The sequence below is a fragment of the Dromaius novaehollandiae genome, chromosome 10 (genome assembly GCF_036370855.1).
Source record: "Dromaius novaehollandiae isolate bDroNov1 chromosome 10, bDroNov1.hap1, whole genome shotgun sequence".
Lineage (NCBI taxonomy): Eukaryota > Metazoa > Chordata > Aves > Casuariiformes > Dromaiidae > Dromaius > Dromaius novaehollandiae.
In genome coordinates, this window is record NC_088107.1 from 15,559,204 (window position 1) to 15,567,328 (window position 8,125).

Sequence of the window (8,125 nt, forward strand, 5' to 3'; positions counted from 1 at the left end):
CAATGGCACATCCATTTATTTGTGCCCCTCCACTACAGGTGTTTTCATGTCTCTAATTATCTGTTTCCTATCTCCAGTTACAGCCAAGCTTAGTGGGTTCAGCTCCACTACCACACTGGAGCTCATTTACCCCAGCACGCGTAAGGAGGATCAAGCTTATGATCTTTCCTTTTGCATCCCGTTTACAACACAACACAACACAACATCTGCTCTCAGTAGTGCCTAGGTCTATGAAGTTCAGCAGGAAATTCATAAACATCCCCATTGCTAATGACTAAGCAACGAATTTTGCAAGGAAGAACTCTCACAGTCCCCTGCAAATGTGTTCTTGTATCTTATACAATCCTGAGACATAGATACACTATACACAAATGTACTCAATACTGTATGTACTGCTTTTGATATATTTCAAAATCTGTGTTATTTCAGTGTTTTTCCAGGCAATAAAGTCAAAGAGAGCTAATATAAAAGCAGATTACTTTTACTGCATGGGGGCTATTGCCACTTCTAAAACAGGATTAAAACAGAAAATTGAGAAAATTGAGAAATCTGACTGACCCATCAAGGGTTTGAAAACCTATTCTTTCATAAATGGACTTTCATGTAAATTAAAATAGCTCTATATAACAGTAGGCAAAGAATGGGCCACTGCTATCTACAGCACAGGTGTATCAAAGGAAATGTATTGTAAAACAGTCTGTCTCAGTCTATGATTTCCAGAACACGGTTGTGAGTTTTTGTGGTGTGCAGACAAGGTCCCTTTCATATCTATTATCAAAACATCCCAAAATTTTGAACTGGTGAGCAAAGAGAAAGTTTTATTCAAAAACAGGCTTGCTAAGCTTGGTCAGCTAAACAATGCTACCTTTTACTGCAGGCTCATGGCTGTATCAAAGCTAGGGGAGAAAATTATGTAAAATTCAATGCCTGCTTGAAGTTCATATTATTTAAAATTTAGCATACAAGAGATAACTTTTAAAATGAAAACTCCCTGCATTTAACAGAGAATGAAGGACTGGTTCATAGCTCCTGGAAACCTAAGGTCTGAATGGCCAATATCACAGCGAGTTAATTAGATCCTGCAAAGGTAAATATAGAGCCAGGCTTTCAGTATTGAGCGTGAGCATTCCAATTAAGAGTTTAAAGTACTTAACAGCCAGCCTAACAAGTTCACACTGGGACTTTTTCATCTACAGTAGACATTATGTGTCTGGCATCACAACCATCTTGCAGGGGACAAATATGGGTCTAAAAAGGCTCACCACAGAGAGCCCCAATTATGCAAATGTGAGTAGAGGCCACTCTACTAAAAAAACTTCCTCAGTTTCCTCAGATGTGTTGATGGATGGAGAAGGAGGCTGTGAGCGCATGTTCACTATTTCCACTGAATCCCCTTGGGACGTCACCGAGATGGCTCCAGGCAGAACACCCCGGCAGTGCAGATCCCGCACGGCCGGGCTCGCAAGGTTTGCACAGTCACCAGCAGCGCAGATCCGCCACCGGGATTCAGAGCCTCTGCACAGACCCCAGAAACCTGTGAGATTCAGAGGCATGTCCCATGAGGGATAACAGAAATTCAGCCTTTTCCCTGACAGTGCAGCAAGGAGAAAGCTCCGTGGGGGAATTGCCATGGACTTTTCCTCTCCTGAGTTTTTATAGCGCAATCTGGGAACAGGACTAATGGCTTGCTTCCAGCTTACTATTAAGCTGACAAGCCTCCTCGACGTCCAGCTGAGACAGTCACTGTGCAGATGGGGACACTGAAGGGCAGGAAATTAAAAGTCGTATTTCAAAAAATGCCTCAAATTTCATTACCTGATTTTTGAAGGGTTTTCCATAGAAATCTAGAGTTTGTTTTTAAGTAGTAGTTGATACAAAAAGGTGTTCAATCTTCTTGAATTCAGAAATAGCAAATGGCCAATATTAGATACCTATAAAGTGTAGTGGTCCCAAAAGTGAAGGCTACATTTAAAAACAGGCACTTCACTTCTTTGCCCAAAGTCCAATACTGAATTAGTAACTGAGAACAGTTTTATTTGTTTTCAAGAGTTTCTGTATGCACAAATAAAATAATGGCTTTACCAGCGATGTAAAAGGCAAATGAGAATTCAGTAACACACTTTTCTGGCTTAAAAAATGCCATCCAGATAGCACTAGCAGAAGTATTGAGTATGGTCTTTTTGGTTGAAGTTCATTACCTGTTTCTGAAGAATGCAGGCACACATTCATCAAACTAAGTAAAAAGCTACCAGCTTTGCACTTCCAAATGATAACCACTTCCTAATCACTTCCACAGCATCCAGGCATTCCTTGTTCACAACGGAGCACAAAAGCTTTCCCCCAGCTGGAAACAATCAGCATGGTTATCAGGCTCTACAGGTGACATGACACAGATTCGTTTTGCACAGCCTGTGATATATGCATTGCTGTCACAGTCAATATTTCGATATCTCCAGGGATGAATACAGGGTTCTTCACGTGCCAAGAGAAACACCAGCTATCCAAGGAACAGATCACTGAAAATCTGTAGGAGGCTTTACATTTGCAGCTGCAGACAGACACACATTCCCATCATAAGAGAAACTGGAATTCAGCAGCAGCTTTGCATTGCTAAAGAGACTGACATCAGCTGAGGAGTTCATCTAAATTGGTGACCAGAGGCCACAAATGACGTAGAAGAATTTTCTTCCTCTTACAATGGAGAATTTTGTTGCTCTCACAAATCCTGTTTTGCCACCCTATTTAGAGCGGTAGCCATGTATCCACTACACTGCTAAATGTTAGTGGATAATTTCTTTAATATAGTAATCTTTCTCAATGGCATATTGTCATGGGCCAGATGGCATTCTTTATGTTTTTCTTTCTCAGAGATAACACCTGCTCTAATCACACTGCCCAAATTCTCCTTATTTCAGCTAGCCCATACTAGTTTTCAAAGAAATGCATCTTTTCCTGAGTCCTTTGCAAACTTATGCCATTCTAGCAGTGAATTGCTTGGAGCTGTTGCAGGACATTTATTACATCTGGAAGGTTTCTAGCAAATTGAAGCATATTTTGAAACAACAACTCTCAGTAATAAGACACAGAAACAGCTATTCACAATAGGAGAATGAGATACCACGCTGTAAACCTTTACATTATTTAAGTAATTTGGAGATGCTTTCTTTACATGTGATTTGTTTCCTAAATAAGCCAAGAAAAATCCATTCACAAGAACTAAGTATCCAGCTTTACACAAATTAAGACTCAACTACTTTGGGAAGTTAGAAGGTAATTTAAGTCAGAAAACTTTCCATTTTTCTATCTCCAGAATTTTTCATAGTTTTTTCCTAGCATATAATTCATAATTGTAAGATTGTTACAACTGTGTAGTTTCTAATTAGATATTACATTTACTTTGTATTAATTTAGACAGATTTTTCAAACTATGTAGACATAGCTCTAATATGCAAGGCTTGAGTGACTCGAGAAGCTTACATTTTCAAAAACATCTAGACCTTTAGTATTTGTGATTCAGACTGTGTCTACCCTGGACTGTGTAGACACTTCTCTGCTTATGCTCCAAGTCAAGTAGATGGGAGCCAACTTTAGTCCACTCAGCATGTGATGCAGCTAATGCAGCTGCATTAGGAGGACATTGTATCTAAGACAATCTACAGTGCCTTCTATTAGCTTAGAAACAGCGTTATTTTAACATGGCCAGCTGACTGCTAGAGCAGACATGGTCCACATGTGGCCAGTCCAGAGAACAGCAGGAGTGAGCCACTTGCATGCACCCTTTTTTGCAGGTGTACATTAACGTACTGAATACTTAATCATGTAAGCCTCATCATACCAAACAGGGCTGTATGCAAGTATCTTTAAAATTCAGACCCTAATTGTTCTTTTCTTCTCTGAACGTATTTATGAGAACAAGTGTTCAGACCCACTCTGCTAGTTTCAGAAGACATATGGTACTATTTCTGCTCTTGGACTAGTTCACTGCTGTGACTGTATATATTCAAATATACAAAACCATCAAAATGTAGCTGTGAAATTTCACGCTAACTTATGGGCCTAGTCTTTTCTGTGGCAAGATGCCTCTGCCAATTTCAAGATCCCTGTGACATTACAGCAGTGATTTGCAGCTCTGTGTAGGGTGGCATGCACAATCTCATCCCTCCTTGCAAGGATAAGGTGAGGGTTGACCAAAAGCAAAACGAACAAGCCAGATGGACGCTCAGTTAGCAAGAAACTAAATGAACTATTTGTGTCACTGTTAACTGCAGTGAACATCTGGGAGATTCCCATAGCTGTGCTAGTCTTTGAAAGGGAAGAACATGAGGAACTGCATCAAAATTAAAGCACAGAAAAGGAAACAAACTGATAAAAGGGAAAAAAATCACTAGGAGCAAAAAGTATTTTTCCAAAAGATCAAAAAGATGCAAATATGAATTTGTTGGGCAACTTAACATAGTGTGATATACTGTTTCAATCAATATTCCTGCCAGAACAGCAGAGATGGGGATGATCAGTATTAAGGAAAAACTTCCCCAGAACACAATTTCCATTTTAGAAAGAGCTGACAGGAGGGAGGGACAGGACAGAACGTAAGGAGCACCACCCTGGTACCGGGAATGCTACAATGCATAGTACTGGGAAGGTTTATGACTCGTTACCTCTCTCAGTTCAAGAACTGAGGCTGCCAATGCAAGCAAGCAAGCAGGTTTAAGAAAAGGAAAAAAAAAAAACAAAAACAAAACAAAGAAGTACCTCTCTTTACACAGTGCACAGTTAAACTGTGGACCAGTTTAAACATAGCCAGGTTACACTGTAGAGACATAAGGTTCAAAAAAACAATTAGACAAATTTATAGGAAATGGGTCCATTAGTCACTATTACACATAATAGTCCATATGCAGCTGCTAGTTCAGGAAGACCAAGCTGTTTTCCAGAAGCCTAATTTTCCACGATGGGTTACTGTTGGGAACAATAAGCTGAGCTATCAGGCTTTCAGTCTAAGACATTATTTATGCTCCTATCTCATATTCATATGCTCCTTGCGTTGCCATCTGTAGCGCACATATGCAGTCAAAGTTTGCTGGTAGTACGTAATAAGTTATGATTCAAACTAAGTTTGCCTTATGCAAAACTTGAATTAGTATTTCTGGTAAAAGCATTAGACCTGCTTTCTTCCAATCTAAGTCAAGATATACAACAAACAAATCCTGCTCTCCACAGATCTCAAAAAACAAGACAGCAGTCCACATAAGAAACCATTTTGGTCAGCTCTCGATAGGATGACATTGGTTTTCCATCTCTAAGCTGAACCACAATGTCATAAGTAGAGCAAATAGTTTTAGCATCAGCTACAACTTCTTCCAGTGCTAATTCAGACATTAAGAAACCCTATTTAATAAACTTGAAAGGGGCCACGTATTAAATAATTCATTGAATTCCCTTCTGATTCTAGCATGAGACATACTATCTCACTTTCAAAATACTCAGTTGCTTCACATTTCCCTCAATTGCATGACTCTGTGCTCAGCTAGGAAGCTAAAACATGAAAAAGAAAAAGAAAATTCCTGAGTTTACTCTTTCCCTTCTGAATAAAACCTCTCCCATATAATCAGCCCATCTTTCATAGACTTTTTTATATGGGAGAAGTTTCTTTTTGGTTTCATATCTCTTTGTATTATTTTTATTTATTGCTATATCTAATGTACTTTGTAACTAACTTCTTTTAAAAAAAAGGATTCAGAAAGGACAAGAATTATAAAGTATCCATCTCCTGACACCTTTCCCTTCTTTCACATATTTGTATGTGTAGTATGCAAAAGTAATATCACTGCTGAGAAAACTACATTTCAGTTTGAAAACACTAGCAAAAATCCTACTGGCTGCCACACTTTCACAAACCTGAAAAATATAACAGGTTTAAAAACAAGACAAAAGAAGCAAACCTCTAGTTTAAACATCAATAAAACATATTAAAAAGAAAAGTAAGGCACAAAGCAGAAAGTTAACAGTGATGTTATATGATTTAAATCAAAAATGACTGACAATAGCCACTGAAGGAATCGGTGAAAAAGCCAGTGGGGTTATAGACATTAAGAACATGCTTTTAACAACAAATTCTGAAGAAAGAACCTGTAAGCAAAGCATACGCTAAGTGCTTTATGCAGATAATAAAATCAAATACCAGTTCAAAAAAGGAAGACGTACTTCTTTATTCTTTGTCCTATATTTAAAACAAAGCACTAAAAGATGCATCCCATCTGACACTGTGAACAGAACAAAAATGCACAACCTGTAACAAAAGAAAATGTGAGGCAGCATCTGGAAAAATTAAATACTTTCAAATCAACAGGCCCAGCTAATTAGCTGAGAAACTCTCTGAACCACTAATGACAATTTTTTAAGAAATCTAGAAAAGTAAGGAAATTCTCAAGTACGGAATACTCCCAATGTAATTGCACTGCCTGCAAGTGGTAAAAGCAGCTGCAGAGGAACTGGAAACGGGTCAGGCTCATGCCTAGCCTGGAGCAGTTAACTTGTAACTCTTCCAGCAAAGACTCAAGCACCATCAATGCAGTCAACAGTCAGAATATAATAATTGATGTTTTCCCAGTAAGCTGTTCCTGTGAAACCAGCCTGCTACCTTTTTAGAAAGATTAGGTAGAGGCTTGATAAAGACATTGGTGTCAGCACAGCACACGTGGACTTCTCCGAGGTACTTGACTTAAATTGAAATAAACTTGCATGTGGGGGATTAAAAAGTACATATTAAATATTTCTACAACTGGCTTAAGAGATCTCCCAGTGTATTAGAATGGGCAGACCACTGACTGGTAATTCTCCACAGGGATTATATTTTTTTTAATCAACAATTTATTTGATAAATGATGATGGATTCTTCAGAAATCTGCTGATCCGTTATGGGATAGTAAATGACGATTTATGAAAGAAGACACTGTCAGAGCTAACTGAACAGTCATAATCTAATCACATGCATTACATTACCACAAATGCCAAGTAGTTCATATGTGCATAAAAAATGCCTAGAGGATAAGAAATTACCTTGGAGAATAACCACTCAGAAACAAGCCTAGAGATCACTGAAAACTCCTGCTCCAATGTGTGTTCGGTGCTAGGCTGTAAAAAAAAGAAAGAAAGATATATAAAAAAACCCTGGAATATCAAGTGGCTGTAAGAAAGACCTCTTGCCTCTGAGGAGGGCACTGATTGAACTGCCACCAGAGCCTATATTTCACGTTCTCACAGCAGCTCAGAAACACTGGAAAGAGGACCACAAAAATATCACAGATTAAAAAACAAAACTCACAGTTTAAGGCCGAAGGAAATCAAGTTATTTACCTTAATGGAAAGCAGGTTGTCGAGACACTTGATCACTGTGTCTATGCACTTTTATGTGATGAAGAAAAACTGACTGCTTTACAGGGAAAAGTGTAAGTAAAAATAGTGGCCAGAAGGTGAAATTGTACAAATTCAGCTTTGAAATACGACACAAGGCCATCGTATAAGGTTAATTACACAGTGGAAGATGCAAGGCTGTGGACCGTACAATTTTTGAAACTTAATTAATTCTTTTTAAAACATATTTTAAACATTCATGATAGATGAACATGGAGGGATAGTTTTCATGATCTAATTTGGAGCAATTTTATAACAGTTTAAAAATTGACAGTGAACATAACAGCTGTGAATTAGTAAGGATAAATTTGACATAGAAAATCTTTCAAGTTCTAATTTTGTAGGTTCAAACAATCTTCTCTATACTGTTGATAGGAAATAAATAATACTAGAAATATACACAAAAACATTTATTACATTTTCTAATAAGAAAAACACTGCACAGTACCCCAAAAGAGGAAGTCAGTTATCACAAATTCCTATGGAGAGTACAGAAAACTGGTAGATGACAAAATCAGCTTTCATGCTGGAATATTTATTTTTCTACTTTGAAGCCTGCAGGAGTTTCAGCATATTCCTAGATTCATGGCTATGAACTAGCAAAGTTAACGGTTAGCTTACAGGAGAAGTTAGATAGGTATTTGGTTCAATACTCCAAATCAATATGGATTGTTTTGTTAAACCACATTGTTCACATCACATCCCACTAGCA

At 38.0% G+C, this 8,125-nt stretch overlaps 1 long non-coding RNA gene across 1 annotated transcript in view; it reads right to left on the reverse strand.

Moving 5' to 3' along the window:
* Positions 1-7,831, reverse strand: part of LOC135329357 (uncharacterized) — a 29,280-nt gene extending 21,449 nt beyond the window's left edge. The window contains exon 1 of the long non-coding RNA XR_010390774.1: positions 7,060-7,831. This is a non-coding gene — a long non-coding RNA (uncharacterized LOC135329357). The remainder of the gene's footprint in view (positions 1-7,059) is intronic.
* Positions 7,832-8,125: the final 294 nt, after the last annotated feature.